This window comes from Coregonus lavaretus (genome assembly GCF_964263955.1).
Source record: "Coregonus lavaretus genome assembly, chromosome: 21".
NCBI lineage: Eukaryota > Metazoa > Chordata > Actinopteri > Salmoniformes > Salmonidae > Coregonus > Coregonus lavaretus.
In genome coordinates, this window is record NC_140008.1 from 4317245 (window position 1) to 4330883 (window position 13639).

At 43.5% G+C, this 13639-nt stretch overlaps 1 protein-coding gene across 1 annotated transcript in view; it reads right to left on the bottom strand.

Annotated features, from left to right (window-relative positions):
• tle3a (TLE family member 3, transcriptional corepressor a) overlaps window positions 1-13639 on the bottom strand; it is an 80492-nt gene that overhangs the window by 49403 nt on the left and 17450 nt on the right. The window lies entirely within an intron of this gene.

Below are 13639 nucleotides of genomic sequence, written 5' to 3' on the forward strand. Positions count from 1 at the left end.
AAATGATGAGTGAGTGCTCTTCTCTCCACTCCACTCCACACAAGAGGGAACACGAGGCGGCAGGCGGTGTGTGTGTGTGTGTGTGTGTGTGTGTGTGTGTGTGTGTGTGAGTGTGTGTGTGTGTGTGTGTGTGTGTATGTGTGCATCCTCTATCCTCTTCCACTCCGACTGGCTGAACTCCTTCCTCTTACCCTAACTGTTCCATCTGCCATGTCAACTGTCTGTTAACTGCCGACACACACACACGCCACCCGACCTGAAACAACCCAGACTGACCACACTACTTACATTTATAGTTTGACGAAATGACACAGAACATAATTACACATCAGGGTATATCAGAGTGCAAACTGGGTCTGGAGATGGGCCATAAAGGTCTGGCTAGTGGTCAACCCTTCCTGAAGGTCTGGCTAGTGGTCAACCCTTCCTGAAGGTCTGGCTAGTGGTCAACCCTTTCCTTTCTGAAGGTCTGGCTAGTGGTCAACCCTTTCTAAAGGTCTGGCTAGTGGTCAACCCTTCCTGAAGGTCTGGCTAGTGGTCAACCCTTCCTGAAGGTCTGGCTAGTGGTCAACCCTTCCTGAAGGTCTGGCTAGTGGTCAACCCTTTCCTTTCTGAAGGTCTGGCTAGTGGTCAACCCTTTCTAAAGGTCTGGCTAGTGGTCAACCCTTCCTGAAGGTCTGGCTAGTGGTCAACCCTTCCTGAAGGTCTGGCTAGTGGTCAACCCTTCCTGAAGGTCTGGCTAGTGGTCAACCCTTCCTGAAGGTCTGGCTAGTGGTCAACCCTTTCTAAAGGTCTGGCTAGTGGTCAACCCTTTCTAAAGGTCTGGCTAGTGGTCAACCCTTTCTAAAGGTCTGGCTAGTGGTCAACCCTTTCTGAAGGTCTGGCTAGTGGTCAACCCTTTCTGTAATGAATAGCAAGATAGACTCGCTAATTTTTATTAAATAATGAGTAGTCATTTGGGATGCAAGGTGATTAGTAGTCTAGTATGGTAAACATGCACACTGTCTGAGTGTGGTCTCAGGCCTGTCTGTCTGTCTGAGTGTGGTCTCAGGCCTGTCTGTCTGTCTGAGTGTGGTCTCAGGCCTGTCTGTCTGTCTGAGTGTGGTCTCAGGCCTGTCTGTCTGTCTGAGTGTGGTCTCTGGCCTGTCTGTCTGTCTGAGTGTGGTCTCAGGCCTGTCTGTCTGTCTGAGTGTGGTCTCAGGCCTGTCTGTCTGTCTGTCTGAGTGTGGTCTCAGGCCTGTCTGTCTGTCTGAGTGTGGTCTCAGGCCTGTCTGTCTGTCTGAGTGTGGTCTCAGGCCTGTCTGTCTGTCTGAGTGTGGTCTCAGGCCTGCCTGTCTGTCTGTCTGGAACTAAGGCCCATTGACTCTAAAGCCTTCATGGCCTCTCCCCGACAGCCTCAGGCCTGTCTGGGACTAAATCATTGTAATGATCCATGCATCCATTCAGAGCTAGCCCTCTGGCCCTGCTCTGAGTGGATCAATACAGGTAAATTCAGATGTCTAACTATTTGGACTGGGATTGGGTCTCTGGCTGCATATTAACAAAGGCTGTGAGTAGGAGGAGGCAGACAGGGTGCAACTAACATCTCAATTGTACTGGATAGGCCTACATTAGCCTGTGGGTTACAGCAGACATTCAACAACTGACGAAAAATGTGTTATGAAATAATGACGTTACAATGATTTTAGAGCTTTTTAATGGAAATTCCAAAGCCCAAAATTGTGAACATTCAATTGAAAATATTCCATGGTCTCTGTCAGGTCCACATTGGGTAGACATCAATAGAAACATAGGAAATTACTATGAAACAAATAAAAATATTACTTCGTTTTTATTTGATGCCTTTATTCTTTTTTATTCCTTAAAGTCATCATCTCATCTCTGCTCAGGCAGTAGCAGTCAGCCAGCCAGGCCATCTAATGTTATCTCTGTTCTCCCCGTACTGTACTGTCTTTAGCTAGGCTAACCTTCCTAAGTATGCTCCAGAGCTGTCTGACAAAATCATTTTACTAGTTCTTCAAAGTAGATAAGGTATACCGTTCACGAACCGTCTCTGTCCCTCTCATGTTGCGTTGTGTACATTCCTCTCTGTGTATCGAACCGAATGTAGCAGGTGTAAAAGTGTATCCGTCCAGCCATCTGTATACAATGACGAGATGCTCATGTCCAAGCCCTAATAAATGTGAGTGTTTGTCCCAAAGGCGGGAAGGCAGGATACAAGCTTAAATCCAAAATAAGCCCACAGAAACGCATTGCGCTTATTTTAGACATATTTTGGCGAATTAAACCTCTCGCTTCGCCTCTTCCTCTCTGATCAGTCTGAGCCAGAAAAAACTGGCGCAATGGATTATGGTCATTGTAGTTAATTACCACGTTTCTGTGCTGAACTAGGTTGAAAATGTGCTTAATGAAAACTACAACTCCCTTCAGCCCAGTATACCACATAGTTCTTGACTTGATTTCCCTCGTGAATTATTTGATTTCTCTCTAGAGAAACAAAAAATAAAAAACCTAAATGGAGTTAAGTAATTGAACTGAAGTCGGTCAATTAGGTATTTAATAACCGAAAAAAAAGAAAGAGAGAGAGAGCAAGCGAGCGAGGGCCTTCTACACCAGCAAAAGGAACATAAAATTCGACATTCCAACTGGGATCTGGCTAAAAATACTTGAATCAGTTATAGAACCCATTGCCCTTTATGGTTGTGAGGTCTGGGGTCCGCTCACCAACCAAGAATTCACAAAATGGGACAAACACCAAATTGAGACTCTGCATGCAGAATTCTGCAAAAATATCCTCAGTGTACATTTTACATTTTAGTCATTTAGCAGACGCTCTTATCCAGAGCGACTTACAGTTAGTGAGTGCATACATTTTTCATAGTGTACAACATAAAACGCCAAATAATGCATGCAGAGCAGAATTAGGCCGATACCCGCTAATTATCAAAATCCAGAAAAGAGCCGTTAAATTCTACAACCACCTAAAAGGAAGCGATTCCCAAACCTTCCATCACAAAGCCATCACCTACAGAGAGATGAACCTGGAGAAGAGTCCCCTAAGCAAGCTGGTCCTGGGGCTCTGTTCACAAACACAAACAGACCCCACAGAGCCCCAGGACAACAACACAATTAGACCCAACCAAATTATGAGAAAACAAAAAAGATAATTACTTGACACATTGGAAAGAATTAACAAAAAAACAGAGCAAACTAGAATGCAATTTGGCCCTAAACAGAGAGTACACAGTGGCAGAATACCTGACCAATGTGACTGACCCAAACTTAAGGAAAGCTTTGACTATGTACAGACTCAGTGAGCATTGCCTTGCTATTGAGAAAGGCCGCCGTAGGCAGACCTAGCTGTCAACAGAAGACAGGCTATGTGCACACTGCCCACAAAATGAGGTGGAAACTGAGCTGCACTTCCTAACCTCCTGCCAAATGTATGACCATATTAGAGACACATATTTCCCTCTGATTACACAGACCCACAAATTACAGAGATCCACAAAGAATACAAAAACAAACCCAATTTTGATAAACTCCCATATCTAATAGGTGAAATACCACAGTGTGCCATCACAGCAGCAAGATTTATGACCTGTTGCCACAAGAAAAGGGCAACCAGTGAAGAACAAACACCATTGTAAATACAACCCATATTTATGTTTATTTATTTTCCCATTTGTACTTTAACTATTTGCACATCATGATATTTGAAATGTCTATTATTTTTGAACTTTTGTGAGTGTAATGTATACTTGTTCATCTTTTTCATTGTTTATTTCCATTTTGTTTATTTATTATCTACTTCATTTGCTTTGGCAATGTTAACACACGTTTCCCATGCCAATAAAGCCCTTAGATTGAATGTAATTGAGAGAGCGAGCAAGCGAGCGGATACTTTTTTTTTCTGGGGGGGATGGATCAGCTTAATATTGCAGATAGAAGATACAATCTATCAATGTAATTGTCTGCATCACTTCCAATCCCCCATGTTTTTTATATATATACTCCCCTTTATTACTTTTCAACCCCGCCATCCTTTCCCTACTTGGAGTAAATTAGTGAACAACAATGCCCAGGCCCCTACTTCCAGCCTATACTTACTATCTACACCTTATGGACACAGTTAATTTTACAATAATTCTATTATATATATATATATATATATATATATATATATATATATATATATATATATATATATATATATATATATATATATTTTGCTCCTGAACTTCTTCTACTCTCAACCTTTCCGATCATTTTCATGATGTCCATCCGGTTTGCTTCTATATGCCATATCTTTCTAACTGTGCTCTTTCACAAAAGTTCTCAACCTATAACCTATATACTTATTATGGACACAGTATGCTTACATTATTAGTTATCTTGTTGTTATTAGTTGTTGTTAGTTGTTATTAGTCCCATCCTTCAACTCATTCAATACCTCCCATCTGTCTCTTAACACCATCCATATAGGATTTCTATTTGCCATATATTTTTCAACTGTACTGTGATGTTTTACAAAAGTTCTGAACCTTTCTATTCTCATTGTTTCTACAGATTGTGAATTAAAAATAAACATTTTTGCTAAAAGTATTATTATATTATTGATCGATTGACTATGACTTTTCAGATCACCCAGTATCCAGTATTGTTTGTGGATGGATCACATGGACTAGAGCCACCAGGCTTGGCTGTCTATTTCATGCTCATCATTGTACCTCTCCACGGTGCATCCCAAAGTGTACCCTATCCCGTATATAGTTTACCATGTAAGGAAAAGGCTGTCATTATGGACACAACCCTTGTCCCCATGGCTGGCAGCAGCAGACAGAGCTTTCAGCAGGCACAGTGTGTGTGTGTGTGTGTGTGTGTGTGTGTGTGTGTGTGTGTGTGTGTGTGTAAGCAGAGCAGGTCCATTGTTGACAGGCTGGCTTTAGCGTTTTGGCATGGTTCTCTCCAAAGAATGTAACGCCACCTTGTGGACTGGCTGCGCCAATATGTAAAAAAAACTAACAAAAAAACATTAAAAATAAAAATACTCAGCAGCAGCACCTTCTTAAAAAAGTACCTGCTGTAATTAACAGATCTGAGTACCTGCTGTAATTAATGCTGTAATTAACAGATCTGAGTACCTGCCTGTAATTAACAGATCTGAGTACCTGCCTGTAATTAACAGATCAGAGTACCTGCTGTAATTAACAGATCTGAGTACCTGCTGTAATTAACAGATCTGAGTACCTGCCTGTAATTAACAGATCTGAGTACCTGCTGTAATTAACAGATCTGAGTACCTGCTGTAATTAACAGATCTGAGTACCTGCCTGTAATTAACAGATCTGAGTACCTGCTGTAATTAACAGATCTGAGTACCTGCTGTAATTAACAGATCTGAGTACCTGCTGTAATTAACATATTTGAGTACCTGCCTGTAATTAACAGATCTGAGTACCTGCTGTAATTAACAGATCTGAGTACCTGCTGTAATTAACAGATCTGAGTACCTGCCTGTAATTAACAGATCTGAGTACCTGCTGTAATTAACAGATCTGAGTACCTGCTGTAATTAACAGACCTGAGTACCTGCTGTAATTAACAGATCTGAGTACCTGCCTGTAATTAACAGATCCGAGGACAGGCCTGTAATTAACAGATCTAAGTACCTGCTGTAATTAACAGATACGAGTACCTGCCTGTAATTAACAGATCCGAGTACAGGCCTGTAATTAACAGATCCGAGTACAGGCCTGTAATTAACAGATCCGAGTACATGCCTGTAATTAACAGATCCGAGTACCTGCCTGTAATTAACAGATACGAGTACCTGCCTGTAATTAACAGATACGAGTACCTGCCTGTAATTAACAGATCTGAGTACAGGCCTGTAATTAACAGATCCGAGTGCCTGCCTGTAATTAACAGATCCGAGTACAGGCCTGTAATTAACAGATCCGAGTACCTGCCTGTAATTAACAGATCCTAGTACCTGCTGTAATTAACAGGTCTAGGTACCTGCTGTAATTAACAGGCCTGAGTACCTGCTGTAATTAACAGATCTGAGTACCTGCTGTAATTAACAGATCTGAGTACCTGCTGTAATTAACAGATCTGAGTACCTGCCTGTAATTAACAGATCTGAGTACCTGCCTGTAATTAACAGATCTGAGTACCTGCTGTAATTAACAGATCTGAGTACCTGCCTGTAATTAACAGATCTGAGTACCTGCTGTAATTAACAGATCTGAGTACCTGCTGTAATTAACAGATCTGAGTACCTGCCTGTAATTAACAGATCTGAGTACCTGCTGTAATTAACAGATCTGAGTACCTGCCTGTAATTAACAGATACGAGTACCTGCCTGTAATTAACAGATCTGAGTACAGGCCTGTAATTAACAGATCCGAGTGCCTGCCTGTAATTAACAGATCCGAGTACAGGCCTGTAATTAACAGATCCGAGTACCTGCCTGTAATTAACAGATCCTAGTACCTGCTGTAATTAACAGGTCTAGGTACCTGCTGTAATTAACAGGCCTGAGTACCTGCTGTAATTAACAGATCTGAGTACCTGCCTGTCATTAACAGATCTGAGAACCTGCTGTAATTAACAGATCCGAGTACCTGCTGTAATTAACAGATCTGAGTACCTGCCTGTAATTAACAGATCCGAGTACCTGCTGTAATTAACAGATCTGAGTACCTGCTGTAATTAACAGATCTTAGTACCTGCTGTAATTAACAGATCTGAGTACCTGCCTGTAATTAACAGATGTGAGTACCTGCCTGTAATTAAAAGGTCTGAGTACCTGCTGTAATGAACAGATCCTAGTACCTGCTGTAATTAACAGATCCTAGTACCTGCTGTAATTAACAGATCCTAGTACCTGCTGTAATTAACAGATCCGAGTACCTGCCTGTAATTAACAGATCTGAGTACCTGCCTGTAATTAACAGATCTGAGTACCTGCTGTAATTAACAGATCTTTGGGATTCTCTAGCTGCTGCAGCAGGCGCCGTTCCTCCTATGGGTTGTAAACCGGCCATTCACACCTCTGTTGCTAGGCCAGGTTGCTAGGGTTGCCTTATCTAACTCTCCTGAACAAGTCAGTCGACTGGGGTCAGCCAATTAGGGGCACACCTGTAGTAGGAGAACCACAATTCACTATTCCATCAGTCCTCTTCCTATCGCTGTCTATTCAGTGTGGTAATAAAGTGTGGATTGTATCCCTGTCGCCTACTGGTCATTTACGTTCTCTAACCAGAAAGCCGGGCAGTTGCACTTATAATCAAAATCAGCACCTCTTTTGGAGAGCACCACATGGTGGCGCTCTATTTTACCACAACTTCTCCACTGTAACAGAAAGCTTGAGAGAACAAATGGAGCTCCAGGCCTGGGATGGAGGGGAGGTGCAAACAATCGAGATGGTGGTGAGACAAGAGAGTAAAACCTAATAAAGCGCCCGGACCAGATAACATCAATGGACGGCTGCTGAAGGAATGCTCAGATGAGCTTGCAGACATCTTCTGCACTTTCTTTAACAGCTCCCTCTCAGAACACACGGTTCCCTCACTGGAAGACCTCTGAGATCCTCCCTCTCAGAACACACGGTTCCCTCACTGGAAGACCTCTGAGATCCTCCCTCTCAGAACACACGGTTCCCTCTCTGGAAGACCTCTGAGATCCTCCCTCTCAGAACACACGGTTCCCTCTCTGGAAGACTTCTGAGATCCTCCCTCTCAGAACACACGGTTCCCTCACTCCGGAAGACCTTTGAGATCCTCCCTCTCAGAACACACGGTTCCCTCACTCCGGAAGACCTCTGAGATCCTCCCTCTCAGAACACACGGTTCCCCTCACTCCGGAAGACCTCATAGATCCGACCAGTACCGAAGAAGAACCACCCAGCGGAGCTGAATGACTACTGTCCTGTGGCATTAACGTCAGTCGTCGTGAAGTGCTTGACACTAAACGCGTCTCAGGTCACGTGGATGTAATAAAGAAAAATACTTTGAATGTAATAATGAAACAAAATGCCTTATTGGGCGATACAGTCAAAAAGTGCCTTTTTAATTCACTTTTAGAAACATGAGTTTGGCCAGTCTTTGGTTTGAGGATCATGTGGTGAGCTATGCATGCCTAGTTTGTTAAGTTAGCCTAGCAGATGCTCATATACTCCCATGCCCTATTCACAGTCAACACAAATCTATTTTGAAACAACAATAATAATAATAATAATAATAATAATAATAATAATAATAATAATAATAAGCCATTTAGCAGACGCTTTTATCCAAAGCGACTTACAGTCATGTGCGCATACATTTTTACGTATGGGTGGTCCCGGGGATCGAACCCACTACCCTGGCGTTACAAGCGCCGTGCTCTACCAATTGAGCTACATAAAATAGAATAAATTACAAAATGAGTTTTCCAAATGAAAAGTTACAAGTGCATATAGGCCTACCGGATGACGTGAGGCTGCTGTGTTAAACAACAAATGGCTTTTTCTCTAATTCATTGATGATCAGATACTTCACTTGTAACTGGTTCTGTTTTTACAGTTGATAGTCAACTTTAGCACTGTTCCAAAACATAAGACTATCCTAATTGTTAACAATAGCCTGTATAGACATCAAAACGTCTCCGGTGCTGCTGCATGCGCTCATTCGTTGTCATGCTTTGTTTTGGTGTAAAAAAATATATTTTGCTCGTCTCCAGTCATGTAAAATGATGCAGAATTGCATGAAATGCGTTTATAAAATGATTTTTTTTTCTCCATCAGACCGCAAATAAGATACAATAAAAGCACTGTATGAATCTAATGGAGACCTTTTCACCCTTACCCTTGTCCGCAGTGGTCTGCGAATCCATAACCTTCTGGCTACTTTGCCATGTAATACTTCCAAAACGAAGTACAGTTTCTAAAACTGCTTATCTAAAGGCTCTGGTCTGTCCTAGGAGTGAGGGTAAATGGTAGGCATGGTCTCTGCTACCCACTTTGTTTTCATTATTATTTGCGGTATAGGGGAGGGTGACTTGTTTATCACTTGTGTATTTTTTTTAAAGCGTTCATGAAGGGTCAGGTAAAAATATATTTTACTGAAGGGAGGGCCATCCATTTTAATTTCAGAGAGGTCAGATTTTCTCCAGGGGATACCTCGTTATAAATAAGGTCCCCTTATTCATCATCATCATTAAAACAGCCTACCTAAAAGATGACACGAGTGTCTCCATCTCAACAGAACACTGACATCACTAAGCCCCGGTGAGGATGGAATGTACTCTTGAGTTCCGTCACAGCGTTCCGAGGCCTTTTAACAAATACTGTCAAAATGTTCCTGGAGGCTATTGACTGGGCTTATCCCTCCAAACAAGCATTACATTATACTAGTCACCAGCTCTACTGTGTGTGATGTTCTCTCTAGCTGATGAATACTTGGGATGAGGAAACAGGATATACTAGCTGCAGTTCTATCTCAGTGTCAGATTACTGTCAGTGGTTCAAAGCATTTGCTCTCTCTGCCTGCTGGTGCAGTTTTCTATCTAAAGCTCCATTTAGCTGGCTGCTTGTCCCAATGTCCCAATCCTTCAATCCTCCCTTTCTGAAAGTAATCACTATTACAACAGGGCCTTCCAAGGACAGAGGAGTGCCTATTCTGCATTAGATTGCGGCCGGCACGGCATGGCTCTTTCCTCTGGACATCACACACCAATCAACCTGCCCACTGATTATGTCTGCTGTTCAGACAGCTAATGCAGCATCTCATTTCTCCCATCTGCTGCCAAACGCCTTTCTGCTGCCCGTGTAATAAATAAGACTGTCTGGCCTGTACCTGGTCTGGCCTCTACCTGGTCTGGCCTGGTCTGACTGCAGAGTTCATTGTGTAGAATGCTGTGCTGCTTCATTCTCATGAGAAATGGTAGAAAAGCCCAGTGTGATGTGTGTGTTATGAGAAATGGTAGAAAACTCCAGTGTGATGTGTGTGTTATGAGAAATGGTAGAAAAGCCCAGCGTGATGTGTGTGTTTTCAGCATTTGCCCTGGGGTCGAACTGAGGCTTCATGAATTCCACAGATGCTCTAGCCCTGCCAGTGAGTTGTCCTGCGCACAGCAAAAAGCCTGAGACCTCAGAGCTGCTGAGACGTTATCATTTCTCATCCTGGGAGGGAGAGAGGTGACGCCAAATGGGTCATCATATCATATCAAATGTTATTTGCAACATGAGCCGAATACAACAGGTGTAGTAGAACTTACAGTGAAATGCTTATTTACAAGCAGTTAACCAACAATGCAGTTTTAATAAAAAAATAGATAAGTAAAAAATAAAACTAGCAAATAATTAAAAATCTGCAGTAAAATAAAATAACAGTAGGGAGGCTATATACAGGGGGTACTGGTGCAGAGTCAATGTGGGGGGGCACCAGTTAGTCGAGGTAATTGAGGTAATATGTACATGTGGGTAGAGTTAAAGTGACTATACATACATAATAAACAGAGTAGCAGCAGCGTAAGAGGCGGGGGGGCAATGCAAATAGTCCGGGTAGCCATGATTAGCTGTTCAGTAGTCTTATGGCTTGGGGGTAGAAGCTGTTAAGAAGCCTTTAGGACCTAGACTTGGTGCTCCGGTACCGCTTGCCGTGAGGTAGCAGAGAGAACAGTCTATGACTAGGGTGGCTGGAGTCTTTGACAATTTTTAGGGCCTTCCTCTGACACTGCCTGGTATAGAGGTCCTGGATGGCAGGAAGCTTGGCCCCAGTGATGTATTGGGCCGTACGCACTACCCTCTGTAGTACCTTGCGGTCGGAGGCCGAGCAGTTGCCATACCAGGCGGTGATGCAACCAGTCAGGATGCTCTCGATGGTGCAGCTGTAGAACTCTTTTCAGTCTCCTGAAGGGGAATAGGCTTTGTCGTGCCCTCTTCACGACTGTCTTGGTGTGTTTGGACCATGATAGTTTGTTGGTGATGTGGACACCAAGGAACTTGAAGCACTCAACTTGTTCCACTACAGCCCCGTCGATGAGAATGGGGGTGATCAGTCCTCTTTTTTTCCCCTGTAGTCCACAATCATCTCCTTTGTCTTGATCACGTTCAGGGAGAGGTTGTTATCCTGGCACCACACAGCCAGGTCTCTGACCTCCTCCCTATAGGCTGTCTCATCGTTGTCGGTGATCAGGCCTATCACTGGTAGTCATTTAGGCAGGTTATCATTGTGGTCTTGGGCACAGGGACTATGGTGGTCTGCATGAAACATGTTGGTATTACAGACTCAGTCAGGGAGAGGTTGAAAATGTCAGTGAAGACACTTGCCAGTTGGTCAGCGCATGCTCGGAGTACACGTCCTGGTAATCCGTCTGGCCCTGCTGCCTTGTGAATATTGACCTGCTTAAAAGTCTTGCATTGGCTACGGAGAGCGTGATCACAGAGTCATCCAGAACAGCTGATGCACTCATGCATGTTTCAGTGTTGCTTGCCTCGAAGCAAGCATAGAAGTGATTTAACTCGTCTGGTAGACTTGTGTCACTGGGCAGTTCGTGGCTGTGCTTCCCTTTATAGTCTGTAATAGTTTTCAAGCCCCGCCACATCAGACGAGCGTCATCGATGCACTTATTGATGAAGCCAGTGACTGATGTGGTGTACTCCTCAATGCTATCGGAAGAATCCCGGAACATATTCCAGTCTGTGTTAGCAAAACAGTCCTGTAGCTTAGCATCTGCATCATCTGACCACTTCCTTATTAACCGAGTCACTGGTGCTTCCTGCTTTAGTTTTTGCTTATAAGCAGGAATCAGGAGGATAGAATTATGTTCAGATTTGCCAAATGGAGGGCGAGGGAGAGCTTTGTACGCGTCTCTGTGTGTGGAGTAAAGGTGGTTGATATGATGAGGATATGGGGCCATTTCATATGAGTGTGTAACTAGTTTAAAGTTAGTAGAGAGAAGTGGTTCTGGGTGACTAAGTCTGGGGTAGTAAATTCCAATGTGTCCAAGGAAGATAGTGGGGTTTATATTAGAATGATGTATGGAGAGAACGTCCTGCTTGGGGGTAAGAGGTCATGACACAGAAGGGGTAGTGCTCATTGACGATGGCCAGATGTGGTTGAAGAAATGTGTAACCAAGAGTATAAAAGATGTGAGATTTGTGTATGTGGGCAGTTCAACTGACAAGGGGGCAAGGCTATGTCCGTTTGTTAGATGAACCCACGGGCTCGTGATCAAATAAATGCTTGGTAAAATCTCCACAGAATGTCTAAGTAAATTCTTGCATCTTGAACTTCTCAATACCAGAAACTCATAACAGTGGTCTAGAGTTTTTTTTCCTCTGGTTGCACATTTAACATGCTGGTAGAAATGAGGCAGAACGGATTTAAGTTTCCTGCATTAAAGTCCCCGGCCACTAGGAGCGCTGCCTCTGGATGAGCGTTTTCCTGTTTACTTATGGCCTTATACAGCTCATTGAGTGCAATCTTAGTGCCAGCATCGGTTTGTGGTGGTAAATAGACAGCTATTTTGGTAAATAGTGTGGTCTACAGTAAATAGTGTGGTCTACAGTTTATCATGAGATACTCTACCTCAGGCGAGCAAAACCTCGAGACTTCCTTAGTATTAGATTTTGTGCACCAGCTGTTGTTTACAAATATACACAGACCGCCACCCCTTGTCTTACCGGAGTCAGCCATTCTATCCTGCCGATGTAGCGTATATCCCGCCAGCTGTATGTTATCCATGTCGTCGTTCAGCCACGACTCGGTGAAACATAAGATATTACAGTTTTTAATGTCCCGTTGGTGTCCCGTTGGTAGGATAACCTTAGTCTTAGGTCGTCCAATTTATTTTCAAATAATTGAACATTGGCTAATAGAATTGATGGAAGAGGCAGATTACTTGCTCGCCGTCGGATCCTTACAAGGCACCCCGACTTACGTCCACGATATCTCTGTCTCTTTCTAATGTGAATGACGGGGATTTGGGCCTTGTCGGGTGTCTGTAGGATATTCTTCGCGTCCGACTCGTTGAAGAAAAAATCTTCGTCCAATACGAGGTGAGTAATCGCTGTCCTGATATCCAAAAGCTATTTTTGGTCATAAGAGACGGTGGCAGAAACATTATGTACAGAATAAATTACAAATAACGCGAAAAAACACACATAATAGTACAATTGGTTAGAGGGCTGTAAAATGGCAGCCATTCTTCTCCGGCACCATTCCCTCATGAGGAGGGATCAACCAATGAAGTTGGAAGTTCCACCCAGTTGACTATTTCATAAGGGTGACGCCTTTATCCATCTCTGTAGGGGGTTTACACACACTCCACACGTACACACAACCTGAGCTGTGTTTCTGTTCCGTCTGTGTGCATGCTGTCAGCTGATCTGCTCCTCCTCCTCAGTAATAACAAGGAACTGTTTGAGGAATGGATTTCCTCAGATAAATCCCCTGCTTGGATATAGGTCTCTTATTGACTGTAAAGCCAATAACCTCAAAGCCTGTCAACCCTGTCCTCCCCCTACTCCCTCCTCCCTCCCCCTACTCCCTCCTCCCTCCCCCTACTCCCTCCCCCTACTCCCTCCTCCCTCCCCCTATTCCCTCCTCCCTCCCCCTACTCCCCCTTCCCCTTACTTCTCCCTCCCCC